Here is a 16,313-nt window from a genome sequence, read left to right on the forward strand (position 1 = left end):
CTAGCTAAGTCATTCACAGTAGATCATTAATATGATATTGCTGTTGCTATGTACAATGTTCTCTTGGTTCTGCTCACTTTACTTTGTATCAGTTCATACAAGTCTTTTTTTTTAGGTTTTTGCAAGGCAATTGGGGTTAAGTGGCTTGCCCAAGGCCACACAGCTAGGTAATTATAAAGTGTCTGAGACCAGATTTGAACCCAGGTACTCCTGACTCCAGGGCCGGTGCTTTATCCACTACACCACCTAGCTGCCCCAAGTTCGTACAAGTCTTTCCAGTTTTGTCTAAAAGCATCCTGCTTATCATTTCTTCTAGCACAATAGTATTCTGTCACAATCATATAACACAACTTGTTCAGCCATTCCCCAATTGATAGGCATCCCTTTAATTTCCAATTCCAATGCTATAAATACTTTTGTACATATAGGGTCTTTTCCTTTGATCTCTTTGAGACACAGACCTAGTAGTGGTGTTGCTGGGTCAAAGGGCATGTACAGTTTTATAGCCCTTTGGGCCTGGTTCCAAGCTGCTGTCCAAAATAATTGGATCAGTTCACAACTCCATCAATAGTGAATTAATATCCCAAGTTTTCCATATTCCCTTCAACATTTGTCATTTTTCTTTTCTTCAAATCAACCAATTTGATAGATATGAGGTGGTACCTCAGAGTTGTTTTAATTTCCATTTCTCTAATCAATAGTGATTTAGAACATTTTTATGTGACTACCATTTTGATTTCTTCACCTGAACGCTGCCTGTTCATATCATTTGATTAAATTGGGGAACGACTCCTATTCTCATAAATTTAATTCCATTCTTCTACATATTTGAGAAATGAAACCTTTATCAGAGAAACTTGTTGTGAATTCCCCCCCCGCAGTTTCCTGTTTCCTTGTAATCTTGTCTGCATTGATTTTGCCTAAATAAAACCTTATTAATTTTAGATATTCAAAATTATCCATTTTACATCCAAAAATGCTTTCTAACTCGTTTGTTCATAAATTCTTACCTTATCCATAGATCTGTTATGTAATGTATTCCATACTCCCATAGTTTGCTTATGATATCACTAATTCTAAATCAGGTAACCATTGTGACCTTATCTTGGTATACAGTGAGATATGTTGATATAAATCCAGTTTCTGCCAAACTGCTTTCCAGTTTTTCCAATAATTTTTGTCACATAGTGAATTCTTTTCCCCAAAACACTGATTACTATGGTTATTGTTTTGTATTGTGTACCTAATCTAATCTAATAATCCACTGCTCTATGATTTAGCCAGTATCAGATTGTTTTGATGATTACTGCTTTGTAATATAGTTTGAAATCTTTTGTTAGGTCACCTTCACATTTTTTTTTCATTGATTCTCTTAATATTATTGGCCTTTGGTTCTTGTATATGATTTTTTTTGTTTTTTTCTATTGCTATGAAATAATATTTTGGTAGTTTTATTGGTATGGCACTAAATAAGTAAATTAACATAGATAAAATTGTCACTTTTATTATATTGATTCAGTCTACCTATGATTAACATTTCTCCAATGTTTATATTTGACTTTATTGGTGTGAAAAATATTTTATATAGTCTTCATATAGCCTCTGGATTTTTGTTGGCAGGTAAATTCCCAAGTATTTTATATTGTCTGCAGATTTTGTTTAGGTTTTTGCAAGGCAAACGGGGTTAAGTGGTTTGCCCAAGGCCACACAGCTAGGTAGTTATTAAGTGTCTGAGACTGGATTTGAACCCAGGTACTCCTGACTCCAGGGCCAGTACTTTATCCACTACACCACCTAGCTGCCCCTAGTCTGCAGATATTTTAAACAGAATTTCTATTTGTATCTCTTCATATTGGATTTTGTTGGTAATATATAGAAATGGTGATGATTTATGTGCATTTATTTTATATCCTGCAACTTTGTTGAAGTTGTTAATTATTTCCACTAGTGTTTTTAGTTGATTCTTTAAGTATACCATTATATTATCTACAGAGTGACAGTTTTGTTTCCTTATTGCCTATTCAAATACTTATTTATTTTTCTTATTGCTATAGTCAACATTTCTAGTTATTAAATAGTAGTGGTGATAATCGATATTCTTGCTTCACCTTTGATCTTACTGAGAAGACTTCTAGCTTGTTTCTATTACAGATAATGCTTGCTGATGATTTTAGACAGATACAGCTCTGCTTTTTAAGTTGTTCTTCTCTTCAATAGATTTTTGTGCTTCTTTTGCCATTTGACTTATTTTTCTAAGTTGTTATTTTCTTCAGTATTTTTGGTGCCTCATTTATTGAGCTGTTGATTCTTTTTTCATGATTTTCTTGCATCAATGTCATTTATTTTCCCATTTCTTTTTCTTCTTCCTCTCTTTGATTTTTTTAGGGTTTTTTTTTTGCAAGGCAAATGGGGTTAAGTGGCTTGCCCAAGGCCACACAGCTAGGTAATTATTAAGTGTCTGAGATTGGATTTGAACCCAGGTAGTCCTGACTCCAAGGCCGGTGTTTTATCCACTATGCCACCTAGCCAACCCTCTCTCTTTGATTTTTAAAACTCCTTTTGAACCCTTCCAGGAATTCCTTTTTTGTCTGAGGTCAATTCACAGTTTTTTTGAGGCTTTGCATATAGATTATTTTTTTTGGGGGGGGGCAGACAGCATCATTGTCTTCTTCTGAATTTTTGTTTCTATCTTCCCTGTCATCATTGTAATTATCTATAATCCGTTTTTTTCTGTTTGTTCATTTTCTCAGCCTATTTCTTGACTTTTAACTTTATGTTAAAGTTGGGCTTTGCTCTTAAAGTAGAAAGGACACTGTCCCAGAGATCTGAAAATACTGAGTTCTTAAAAGACGATTTGATCTAAAGAGAAGTGTGTTCATTGTTTTCCTGGCCTATGCTCTGGCCCAGGAGTCTACAAGTCTCTATGCCCCTAGGAACTTGAAGGATGCCTCTTCTCACCTGTGACTTTGAGTGCTCTAGCTCCCTTTGGCACTGTGAGTAAATGATAGTCCTCCTCTCCACCATAGACTTGAGACAAGGGGCCTTACTCTCTCAAGAGTAGTTTTCTCTACCCTGGTATTGTGATCAGGACTCTTGCTCCCCTGCTATAGGAAATGCTAGTATACTAGTGTTCCTTTTCACTTTGGGACCATGACCTAGAACTATGTAAGTATAATGAAATACCATCCTGCACCTAGTGCCAGCAAAGGATCCTCTGTAATTTCTTTCTGACCACTTATCTGACCCCCTGCCGTCTATGTGATGAGAGCTCTGAATGCTCCCAGAGCTGTTGCCCTGCTGATGCAGCCTCTCCCAAGATTCAAACTGTGTTGTCAAGGCTGTGCTTCCAAGGCCCACTACCACCCCAGTGGGACAGACATTTCCTTCCAAGTCCCTAATTTGTCTTGGGCTGGAAAATTGTTTTATTCTATCCTTTTGTTAGTTTTGCTGATCCAGAATTTAATTTGAGGTGTTACTTTAAAGTTGTTTGGAGAGGAATTTGGGAGAGTTCAAGTGAGTTGCTGTTACTCTGCCATCTTGATTCTTAAAGGTTATGTAGACAAGCTTCCTAATTTTATAGATAGTGCAACTAATACTCAGAAAAGATAAACAATTTGCCTAAGTTCATACACATAATAAATGATGAAGCTGGGTTTGGAACCCACATCTGGTGGCTCCAAAACCAGTGCTGAATTCATCATCTCTAATATTCTTTTAACATTCCCTACTCCCTCTATGCCTTGAGCTTTTTGTTATTATTATTTTGTTTTAGGTTTTGCAAGGCAAATGGGGTTAAGTGACTTGCCCAAGGCCACACAGGTAGGTAATTTTTAAGTGTCTGAGGCCAGATTTGAACCCAGGCAGTTCTGATTTCAGGGCTGATACTCTATCCACTGCCCCACCTAGCTGCCCCAAACCTTTTGTTATTATGCTGTAATAATTTCTGTAAACCAGAGGGATTGTGTCCTATCTAAACTTTGTATCTCACTCAGCTCCTTATGTAGCCCTCTGTACATGATAGCCAGGTGCTTAATAAATACTTATTGAGTTGAATTTGTTTCTCAAGAATTTCTAATTTGCATTTTAGATGAATCATCCTAGAATATACCTTTGAACTAACTTGTCTATAACATAAATTCATTGATTTTTTCTGAAGTCATTCATTTTTTAAGTGATCAGACAGACCATTTCTGAATAGCCTTTGACCAATTTCTTCTTTGAATCTGCAGGTAATATATGTGATGAGTCACTTGGGAGATTAACTGAAGATCAACTCAATATCACTTCTCTCAAAAGGAGTCTACCACAAGCCAGTTTCAAATCATATAAATTAGATTTTCTTTTTATATCCTATTATTCCAAAATCTATTACATTTTTCAGAATTCTGCTAGCAGGTCCCCATTATATTCTAAAAATATTTTCTTGTTGAATTTGTACATAAGCCTGTATCTGATTTATTGATACTTCACCATAAAGTTTAAATTAATACTTGATGAGCATTTTTGACTAAGGTTTGCCTTAGGAATAATGGTAGGGCTTTCTACTCTTACTGATGATAAATGTCAATCACTGATTGTTTTAGTCATCAGGCAAAAATGGTTTGATATGTGCAGGAACTGAAAATCATTCTGCCTTTGTAAAACTGTACAGTCTTTATAAGTCTGTTCAGTGTGGGCACTGGCCATTTTCTAATGGTTTGGGACAAGCTTTTATTGTATTTTTAAATATTTTTTTATTTATTTAAAGCAATGGGGTTAAGTGACTTGCCCAAGTCACACAGCTAGCAATTATTAAGTGTCTGAGGCCAGATTTTAACTACATACTCCTGACTCCAGGGCCAGTGCTCTATACATTGTGCCACCTAGCTGCCCCTATTTACTTTTATATAAATATTTTCTTTGTTTTCCATTTATATACAATGGTAGTTTCTACCTATCATTTTTGTAAGGTTTTGATTTTTACAATTTTCCCCAACCTCCCTTCCCTCCCCCCACACTTGCACAGAAGGCAATCTGATGATCTTTCCATTGTTTCCATGCTATATATTGATCAAAATTGAATATGTTGAGAGAGAAATCATATTCTTGAAGGGAAAAAATATTAGTGATAGCAAAATTATGTGGTACATAAGATAACTTTTTTTTCTAAAAAAAATGAAGGTAATAGTCTTTGGTCTTTGTTTAAACTCCACAGTTCTTTCTCTGGATACCAATGGTATTCTCCATCACAGATACCCTAAAATCGTCCCTGATTATTGCACTGATGAAATGAGCAAGTTCATAAAGGTTGATCATCACCCCCATGTTGCTGTCAGGGTGTGCAATGTTCTGGTTCTGCTCATCTTTCTCAACATCAGTTCATGCAAATCTTTCCAGGCTTCTCTGAATTTTCATCCCTCCTGGTTCCTAAGAGAAAATAGCGTTCCATCACATACATACACCACAATTTGTTCAGCCATTCACCAATTGATGAGCATTCCCTCGATTTCCAATTCTTTGCTACCCCAAACAGAGCTGCTATGAATATTTTTATTCAAGTGATGTTTTTACCCTTTTTCATGATCTCTTCAGGGTATAGACCCAGTAGTGGTATTGCTGGATCAAAGGAGATGCATATTTTATTGCCCTTTGTCCATAATTCCTGATTGCTCTCCAGGAAGGTTGGATCAGTTCATAGCTCTACCAGCAATGTATTAGTATCCCAGATTTCCCACATCCCTTCCAACATTGCTTATTGTACTTTCTAGTCTCATTGGTCAGACTGAGAGGTGTGAGGTGGTGCTTCAGAGATGCTTTAATTTGCTTTTCTCTAATCAGCAATGATTTAGAACAATTTTTCATAGGACTATGGATAGCTTTGATTTCCTTATCTGTAAATTGACTTTGCATATCCTTTGACCATGACAAGTTTCGATTTTTAAATAAGTTTGGGAACAACCCTTAATAAGTTTATAGATAGATTTCTTTTTTTTTTTTTTTTTTTTTTAGGTTTTTGCAAGGCAATGGGGTTAAGTGACTTGCCCAAGGCCACACAGCTAGGTAATTATTAAGTGTCTGAGGCTGGATTTGAACTCAGGTACTCCTGAATCCAGGGCCAGTGCTCTATCCACTGTGCCACCTAGCTGCCCCTAAAGATAGATTTCTAAGTGGACGTTGGAATACATTTTTGGATGACTATCTCTGAAACATGGGTTGTGAGCATAGTGAATGGAATAGACTTCTTAAAATCTCTTAAATAATGTTTATTGAGTTGAATTTAGATGAACCACTCTAAATCATACTTCCTTATTGACACCAGGTTTTAAACAATGGACTTAAGTCAGAGCGCCCATCAAACCTGCCAACAAATATAAGAGGGGCCCCTGAACTAGGGGATGGGAATACAGATAATTATAGGACATGGTCCCTGCTTTCAGAGTCAGTGTGGTAAAGATGGAGAGACAGGACATGAATACAGAAATATAAATAATATGATAAGGTAATATATCTATCTATCTATCTATCTATCTATATATATATATATATATACACACACACACATGTATACATCATGTGCCAAGGAATAGTATAGGCAGGAAGTGCTAGGGCATTCAGGAAGCCAGAACAGTTACTGAAGTCTGTGGTTGTCAGGGAAGACTTCATGGAGAAAATACAACTTTGGTTGGAACTTCAAGAATGACTAGAACTTCTGATTAATAACCTGTTTGTATTTGTTAATAAATATCAGTTGGTAAATGCCTTCAGACTGTGTGTGGAGAACTGAGAAGAACATGGATTCCTTTTTATCTACACACTAAGGCCATAGATAATTTAATTATTTTCCCTGCCTCTAAGTGGAGCCATACTTCCACTGTCATAGGCATGGTTATTGACCCTACTCTTAAGGCCTCCCAGTGAATAATATTCCATATGCAACTGATAATTTTTCCCACTATTTTTCTGAACCTCATACCTTTCTCACTGTTATTTAGGTCTATTTCTTCTCATTCTTTCTTCAGAATAACAGGGGTAGTATTTGGTCATCTGTTCATTAAAATATCAATTTAAGTACTTAATTAAGAAAAATATTACTTTGTCTCCTCTTGAGAATATATTCCCTTTCCTAATGGTTTGGGGGTGTTCTTTTTAAAAGGTAGAGTTGTGACTCTACTGGATATGCCTGGACAAAGTTCTTTTCCAAGAGGAGGCTGTTTCACAAGTTTCATAGCTTTCTTGAGTACAATTTTGGGAGAAATCTAAAGTCTCTCAGAAAATCATAGACCTGGGAGGTACTTCTGGAGATTAGCTAGTCCAACCACAATTGATCCTATGGAGAAGGGGGCAAATAGATGGAAATATCAATAATGTATCCACTTACCTCTTTTGAATCTTCAGTTCTTACCACAATGTAATACATGTAGGCAGGATTCAGTAAATATTCAATGAACACTTTTTTGTGTGTCTTTCATAATGCTAATCACAGAGTGGGCAATGAGAGGCAGTGTGATCTGGAAGAAATATATGGTGGTAAAATGTTGCTGGTGGCTGAGGCTATTTATAGTGGGAGCTTAGAGCAGCAAAGAGGCTGGCACTGTTCAGGTCTCCATAAATGCCATCATGCTCATCCAGTTGAGCATGGCAAATTGAATTTGTGTCTTGGTCATGATCCTATCTATAATCACTAACCACAATGATCCAGGAGATGGTAGGCAACTCTGAAAGGACAATGCAAAGCTCAGGAGGTGTTGTCAAGATGTTATTTGTTACACAGAGTCATCATCACTCAGCCCTTTGCCTGCCTTAAGGAATTAAAGCAGCTGTACTGGTCTATATGGCTTGGCACAGTCTCAGGGGGAAGGCTAGGGTCAGTGAGGGCCATGCCTGGGTAGAGGCTGTGCCATAGATTGAAATACTATCCTGACTGAATGCATAAAGGTCCCAGGGGAGCTTCAATATAGATAGAAGTCAAGTGTTCTGTACAAGTATTCTGGATCCAAGGATAAAAGACAAAATTCAAGAAAGAAGTAAGGTCAAAACTAGAGATTCACAAGACTGAGGCAAGTTCTGTCTTTCAAAGTGCAGGGAGTTAATGCTGGGATATAGAGGAAAGGCCAAATTAGAGAAGATATGTCAATATAATTTGTCACTCCAAAGAGCATGGACATGTAAGTTTTAAGGAACTGAGAACTAGCCACTGTCGTAGTTCTCCCAATTAACCCAAATCCCTGTCCTTCTGCCCTCACTATCCTTATTTGCATTCATGAAATCCATGGGTATTGGCTCCTGTCACACTCATCAGCTGGTCTACCCTATGTCCCACTCCTATTTTCATCAATTTCCATAAGCTTTTGGGGGCAAGGGATAGCAACATAGTACATAAGACTTTTCCTAGATATTCATACACCACCAAGAAATATAAACACTGATACATAAGGGAAAACCATCTAGGCAACCATAGTCCCCAGAACTCTTCCACAACTGGCTTCCATGTGAGTCTTTTGTTTGTCCTCCTACCATCATAATTAGTTTTTATTTGCATTAAATAAGGAATAGTTTAAGGAACACAAACCCATAGCCCTAAGAGGAGGATATAAGCTAATGCCCTTTTTAGTATATTTTCTTCTTTCACTTTGGGCCACATTTTGAATCCCAGTGCCTCCACTTTACTCAAGTTGTTAAGGGAAAAAAAAGTTCTTAATGGAAAAGTTCAAAAGTAGATTGGAGACTGTTTCATGAAGGTTACAGACTCCCTCTCACTGAAGGTCTTACTATAGAGGCTGGTTGACCACTTCTTGGGGATTTTGGAGAGGGGATTCTGGTTCATGTACCAGTTGAATTTGTTTATCTCTCTGGTCCCTTCTAGCTTGGAGATTCTGTGTCTGTGCTGATTTCTGTTTCCCCAGATTCCCAATATACCTTCTTCCCCTGATTACTATTCCTTTAGTTTCTTGTGATACAGGAGGCCCTTTTGTTAGATCTTGTTCTGCTCCAGGGCCTCAAAACAGAGGGCATCCAAAAGGGGAAGGGGTAAAGGAATAAGTATTTCGATAGTACCTACTAAATGTGTTCAGAAATTTACAAATATTATCACATTTAATTCTCCTAACCAGCCCTGGGAGAAAGGGGCTGCTGGTATCTCAATTTAAAATTGAGAAAACTGAGGCAAACAAGATTCAGTGTCCCACAGTTAGTAAGCATTCAAGTTCAGATTTGAAGTCTGGGCTTCCTGAATCCTGACCCAACATTCTATTTCTGTGCCAACTATCTGCCTCTAAAAATTAACAAGGGACTAAATGATCATTAAGGTACTTCTCAACTTAGATCTTAGGATCATATATCTAGAGAGGCCATGTACTCCAACTCTTTCATTTTATAAATGAGGAAACAGGTCAGAGAGGCAAAGTGACTCATTCAAGGTCACACAGGCAATTGTCAATGATGGAATTAGAACTCAGGACTTCTGACACCAATGCCCATGTTCTTTCCCCTGTATTGGGTCTATAGGAATAAATTCCTTAACTGGTATCTCATATCATATTTACAATTTGGAAATAACAGTTTATATTTTGTGTCATATAACCGTTTTTAATCATTAAAAAGGATTGTCATCAAGCTCTTTGCTTTTCAAATGGAAAAATTTGTATAAATTATATGAATATGATGGGTGCATGCAAAAGGAGAATGAGAGGGTGAGGAAAGGAGCCTCTAAATTTGTACCATTCAGCTGTTATTCCCATTTGACATTTCAATTTCTTCTGTTGGGGCAGCCTGGCATGTCCAACCAGGCAGTATTCAGTTGCTTGGAAAAAGTATGCAAAAGCTTTTGTTCATCAAGGAAGAATGTTTTCCTTTCCACAGACAGTAATAATCAAGGATGGGGCCAGTGACACATTCCAAAGACTGATTGTATTTCCTTGTGACCAGCCTGCCACATGATGGGACTCTGCTCTGCTTTAGGGAATCACTGTGCCCTTTGTAGGGCTGCCCTAGAGCTTGAGAAAGGGATGTAACCATCAACAATAAGGCAATGGTTAATTCTTATTATCATTATTCATGATAGCAACTGACTCAGAGGTTAAAAAAAAGTAGGTTCCTTCTCATCAAGACAGCTGCCTTGTTCATTTTCCATGAAAGGGCAAAACCCAGAATATTAAGTAGTGGTTTGAATAGAGAGTACAGACTATCAGGGCAAGCTACCAGAGAGGAGTCATTAAAATATTATCAAAATCTTTTGTTTTTATGCTATCTCCATTTGCCAATATAGCCCTCTCCTTTCCCCTCTCTTAGTCCCCACACAAAGGAAAAAAGGGGGGGGGACCACCTCCATAAAAGTTATAAACATTTCCAATAACTCAGACATCACATTCAGAATTCTACATCCATAGTCCCCCACCTTTACAAAGAAGGAGCAAGATTGCCTTTTTCATATCTCTCCTTTAGGGCCCAATTTCATCATTCTAATTTCGTAGAATTCAGTCTGTATTTTTGGTTATTGCTTTTCCATTCATATTGCTAAAGTCATCATATACATTTTTTTTCAGTATGGCTTCACTTTGCATCATTTTATATGTTTTCTCTTCCTTCTCTGTATTCTTCATATTCGATATATTTCACAGAACAGTAAAATTTCATTCCCTTCATGTGGCACAACTTGTTTTTAGGAGTTCTGAACATTTTTGTTATTCTAGGAGACCTTTGATAGTTTGGTGAAGCTTATGAATTCCTTCTTAGAATCATGTTTCTGAATATATAAAATAAAATACCTAGGATTACAAAGGAAAGCAATTATACTAAAATACAGTTATCAAGATGTATTCAAATAAGAAAGTTCATGGACCTCAAGTTAAGAAATCTTGGAATTTACCTATTCTCCATTTGATGAACATCAACTGTATTTCCAGTTCTTTGCTACCTGAAAAAATGCTGCTATAAATACTGTGAAGTATATGGAAACTTTTTTGTTATTGACCTCCTTGGGGTATATGATGATAACCTATCACCAGTATCTCTGGGTAAAGGAGTAAGGATATTTGAACTACTTTCTTAGCATTATTCCAACTTGCTTTCCAGAAAGACTGGAGTAAATCATAACCTGACAAATTGCTCTAATGTTCTTGGCTTTCCACAGTCCTACTAACATTGACTATTTCCATCTTTCGTCATCTTTGGCATTCTGTTGGGAGTGAGGTTATGACTCAGGATTGTTTTGATTTTCATTTCTGTCATTATTAGTGATAGTGAGCAGTCTTTCATATGTTTGTTAATAGTTTACAGATCTTGATATCCTTTGACTACTTATTCATTGGGGAATGGTTTTGGGTCCTATATTTGTATTAGTTGCCTATATGCATGTCGTGTATAACAGATTGGGTAGCAGATTCTATTTGTAGCTATTTGATGGAAAGAATTACCCTCTACCCCCGTCCCCCACGTCTATTGAAAAATAGAAATGGTTTTTAGTAAGATCAAGTTAGCAACTGAGGAAGAAACTGAGAAAATGTACTGACTTTCCTTCATTGCAGACATGAGGGACTATGGTCATAGAATGTTATATCTGCAGTTGGGCAGGTTGCTGTGTTTGGGTTTTTTAGGGTTTTTTTTTGCAAGGCAATGGGGTTAAGTGGCTTGCCCAAGGTGAAACAGCTAGGTAATTATTAAGTGTCTGAGGCCGAATTTGAACTCAGGTCCTCCTAACTCCAGGGCCAGTGCTCTATCCACTGTGCCAACTAGCTGCCCATGCTGTGTTGTTTTTTTAAAACTATTTCCCTTCCCTTATACTCTTTTATCTTTGTTTATAAGGGATAACTTATTGGATGGGGGGATGGGAAAAAATTTACTCTAAAAGGAATGTAATGTAAAAACTAAATGTGTCAAAAAAGTACAAAAGAGGGAAATGGATAGATGGGGGAAGAAAACCAATAAAAGTTAGTTAGGACCAGAGACAAAGTTGGTCTAGTGGAGGTGAGTATCCTGTGACTAGTTCTGAAAGAAAGAAAAAAAGAGTTCAGGAATTATCTCGCAGTCTTTCCTTCCTAGAGGCCATTCTCAAAGGGAAAGACTCTGTCAGGTTACTAGTAATTGACATTTATATAATGATTTAAAATTTGCGAAGTATTTTATAATGATTCATCTTCTTTTGAGCTTCACAAATGCAGTGGAACATGGTTTGAATTGGATTAGAAGTTCAAATTCAACCTCTGTCAGGTATAATCTATATAACCTTGTAAAAGTGACTTTCTCTTTCTGGGCCTCAGTTTCCATCCTCTTATAAAATGAGAGGGTTGAACTAAATGACCACTTTTACTTCTAGACCTACAAATCTTGTAATGTAGGTATTATTATTATTCCTCTTTTACTGATGAGAAAATGGAGACTCAAGGCAGTTCTTTATTATTATTTTTTTATTTTTTAGGTTTCTGCAAGGCAATGGGGTTAAGTGGCTTGCCCAAAGCCACACAGCTAGGTCATTATTAAGTATCTGAGGCCAGATTTGAACTCAGATACTCCTGACTCCAGGGCCAGTGCTCTATCCACTGAGCAACCTAGCTGTCCCTGTAGTTCTTTTTTTTAAAAAAAATATTTATTTCTTTATTTTCATCTATATGCAATATATATTTTTAAGTTACAAAATTTCCTTTCACCCTCCTGTCCCACCCCACTCCACTCCTCTCAGCAGCAAACAGGTTAGCATTATACACACATATTTTGGATAAACATGTTTACATATTAGTCATTTTCGGTATGAGGAATTAGGATTAAGGGAAAGAGATACATAAGAGATAATTTTTTATAAAGTGTTCATCAGAATCTGAAGGGTTGGTTTTTCGTTTTGTTTCTTTTTCTTTTTCTTTTTGTCTTTGTTTTGTTTTGTTTTTCTTCCTCTGGATAGGGATAACATTGTCCATATCCGATCTAATACAGTTGTCCTAGCTCTCTGAACCTCTGAGAGGAGCTGCTTCCATCAAGGTTAATCATTTCATAGTGTTGTTGTTAATGTGTACATTGTTCTCTTCACTCAGCATCAGATCCTGTATGTCATTGTATGCTTCTCTAGAGTCTGACCATTGATGATTTCATAGTATTCATGTACCGTAAATTGTTTAGCCATTCCCCTTATGGATGGGCATCCCCTCAGTTTCTAATTCTTTGCCACTATAAAAAGAGCTATTATGAATATTTTGGAACATGTAGGGCTTTTCCCATTTTTTTATAATTTCTTCTGGATATAGTCCTAGAATTGGAATTGCTGGGTCAAAGGGAATGAACATTTTTATTGCTCTTTGGGCATAGTTCCATTTTGCTCTCCAGAATTGTTGGATCTGGTCACAACTCCACCTGCAATGCATCGATGTCTCAATCCTCCCAGAGCCTCTCCAACATTGATCACTTTCCCTTTATCTCATCTTGATGTGAAATGGTATACCTCACTGTTGTTTTAATTTGCATTTCTCTAATCAATAATGATTTGGGACATTTTTTATATAGCTCTAATTTCTGCATTTGGAAACTGTCTAATCATATCCTTTGACCATTTATCAATTGGGGAATGACTTATAACCTTATAAATTTGATGCAATTCTCTATATATTTTAGAAATGAGACCTTTATCAGAACTCCTAGTTGTGAAGATTGTTTCTCAGCCTTCTGCTTTCCTTCTAATTTTGGCAGCATTGATTTTATTAGTGTAAAACCTTTTTAATTTAATATAGTCAAAATCATTCATTTTGCATTTTATAATATACTCTAATTCTTGTTTGATCATAAATTTATCCCCTTTCCATAGATCTGATAGAGTACTTCTTGGTTTATTAATTTGTCCATGGTGTTGCCCTTTATGTTTAAATTGTGTACCATTTTGACCTTATTTTGGTATAGGGTGTGACATATGGGTCTATGCCCTCCTTTTATCATACTATTTTCCAGTTTTCCCAACAATTTTTGTCAAATACTGAATTCTTATCCTAGAAGCTGATGTTTTTGAGTTTGTCAAATAGTAAATTGCAGTAGTCATTTACTGCGCTTTCTTTTCAACTTATCCTAATCCACTGATCCATTACTCTATTTCTTAACCAGTACCAGGCAGTTTTGATGACTGCTGCTTTATAGTATAATTTTAGATCTGGTAGAGCTAGGCTACCTTCCTTTACATTTTCTTCATCAGTTCCCTTGCTGTTGACCTTTTGTTGCTCCAGATGAATTTTGGTACTATTTTTCCTAGCTTGGTAAAGTAATTATTTGGTAGTTTGATTGGTATGGCACTGAATAAAATTCAAAATAAGTAAAATCTTTCAAAAAATACTATGCTGACAGAAAAGAGATGATGGGACTGAGTGTTCCCTGGGCATTTGTGGAGTTGAAGAGGGAACTGAAAATACATGTTTTGGGGAGAAAACAAGATAAAATGACTGCCAGATGACATGCATGATGGTAGCTCATCATTTTGTGTATGATCACTTCAAGCTGAAGTAGAGGAAATATTGAACAGGGAATTACGTAGTATAGTTATTAATCTGTACTCTCTATACTGACCATGTATCTTCCTCTACACTCATTCTGTTGTTTGTAATTGAGATGAGGTCAATGAACTTCAAGTAAAGGACTCTCCCCTGAGACCCTAGCCTGAAAGAATGAAGTCTTTAAGCTATATCCCCTCATCAACATTTCTCTCATTACCTCATCTTTTATTCTCTGAGTTCCCTGCCCTACCTATGTCTCACTGCCTCCTCCTTAAAAAGCTCTCTTACTCCTCAGTTGGGTTGCTCTTCTTCCTTTGGAAGACTGCCCACTCTGGGGGAGCATCCCCCAAATAACCTCTCTCATCCCTATATTGTTCCTTACTGAGTTATACACTGATGGCTTATCTTCTTTTGGTGGGAAGCCTGTTCTTGGGAAACTTGATTCCTCACACAACTTCTCTTGCTCCTATACTTTTCCTTACTGTTCAACCTCTCATGGAGATTTAGGTTTCTTAGTTTGATTTGGAATTGGTGGTGTCCTACCCTTTAGTCTTTCTTGTCCCTTAGTTTCTGTGGATCACAACACTTCTTAAATGAATGTTTTTGACCCTAAAATTTCTTCTGGGTCAGAGTTGGTCTTTTATATGAATTCTTTCATGTTCCACTAGAACCTTTAGCTGGCCACATTCCCTCCCCTCTTCCCCCTCCCTCCAAATGATGTGGTTAAATAAACAAGAGATAAAATAGTTGTGAGTGGGAGGGATCACTGTTGGAGGGAATATAATAAGTGACCCCTTCCCTAAAATCACAGTATTGATTGGAAGCTGCTGGGCCTCACATAGAGTAAGCACTCCTGTTTGTGGACACTTAGGAGGAGGAAATGAGAGACAAGATGGTAGTAAGACAAACATGTGTGTCCCTGTGGGAGGAGACACCAGAAGTGACTCCCTCAGGAAAATCACACTAATGGTTAGTCTAGCCTGCTGAGGTGGCTCCAATCAGCTCCTGAGGAATAGGGTTGAGAAACCCCATACAAATTTCAAAACTGGGAGGCCTTTACCTCCTGGAGACAGAAAGGATTAGAAATGATTGTTTCTTGTATAGTTTATATTTTCAGAGTAGGAGAGTCACTTGTGGCTGAGGAGGAAAGGAGAGACAAAATGGCTACCTTCCTCTATGGGAAGAAGTACTGAAGTGACTTCTTTAGGAAAAAAAAAATCAAAAAATCATGGTGCTGGAAATGAAGGGCTTATGGGAAAGAAGGGCTTAATACTATACTGAGGTGGTTTTGATTAGCTGCAGACCATAGGGAATAGAGAGGAGCTTGAAGGAGCTTCAAAACTGGGAGACTTTTTAGTTCCTGTAGACAGACAGGATGAGGCTGATTGCTTTATGTGACTGAGTAGGAAGCCAGAGACAAAATGATCTTATGTGAGTGTTGGTGAGTCACCAGGAGAGAAGGAACCGGAAATGAGGGCCTCAGAGAAATTACACTGCCAGACATAAAGGGTTTAGGTCATCTGTCTCTTGTTCCCTCCCCACCCAAGAATAGAAACCCCTAAGAAACTGAAACTGGGGGACATTTCATTCCTAGAGATAAACTAAATGTGGGTAATGTGTCTCCCATATAATATATGCCCTTTTAGTGTTTGTGGAGTTGAAATGAAAAAGGAAAACACTCGTGACTGAGGAGGAAATGAGACAAAAATAGTCCCAAGATACAAAATGACTGTGTGTGTGTGTGTGTGTGTGTGTGTGTGTGTGTGTGTGTGTGATCATTGTTGTGATTTACCAGAAGTGACTCACTTAGACAAATCAGGTCAGAATCCAAGTTAGTGCTCTTCCCCTGCCCCCCCCCCCCCCCAAAGGCAACTCCTA

The sequence above is a fragment of the Macrotis lagotis genome, chromosome X (assembly GCF_037893015.1).
Source record: "Macrotis lagotis isolate mMagLag1 chromosome X, bilby.v1.9.chrom.fasta, whole genome shotgun sequence".
Classification (NCBI taxonomy): domain Eukaryota; kingdom Metazoa; phylum Chordata; class Mammalia; order Peramelemorphia; family Peramelidae; genus Macrotis; species Macrotis lagotis.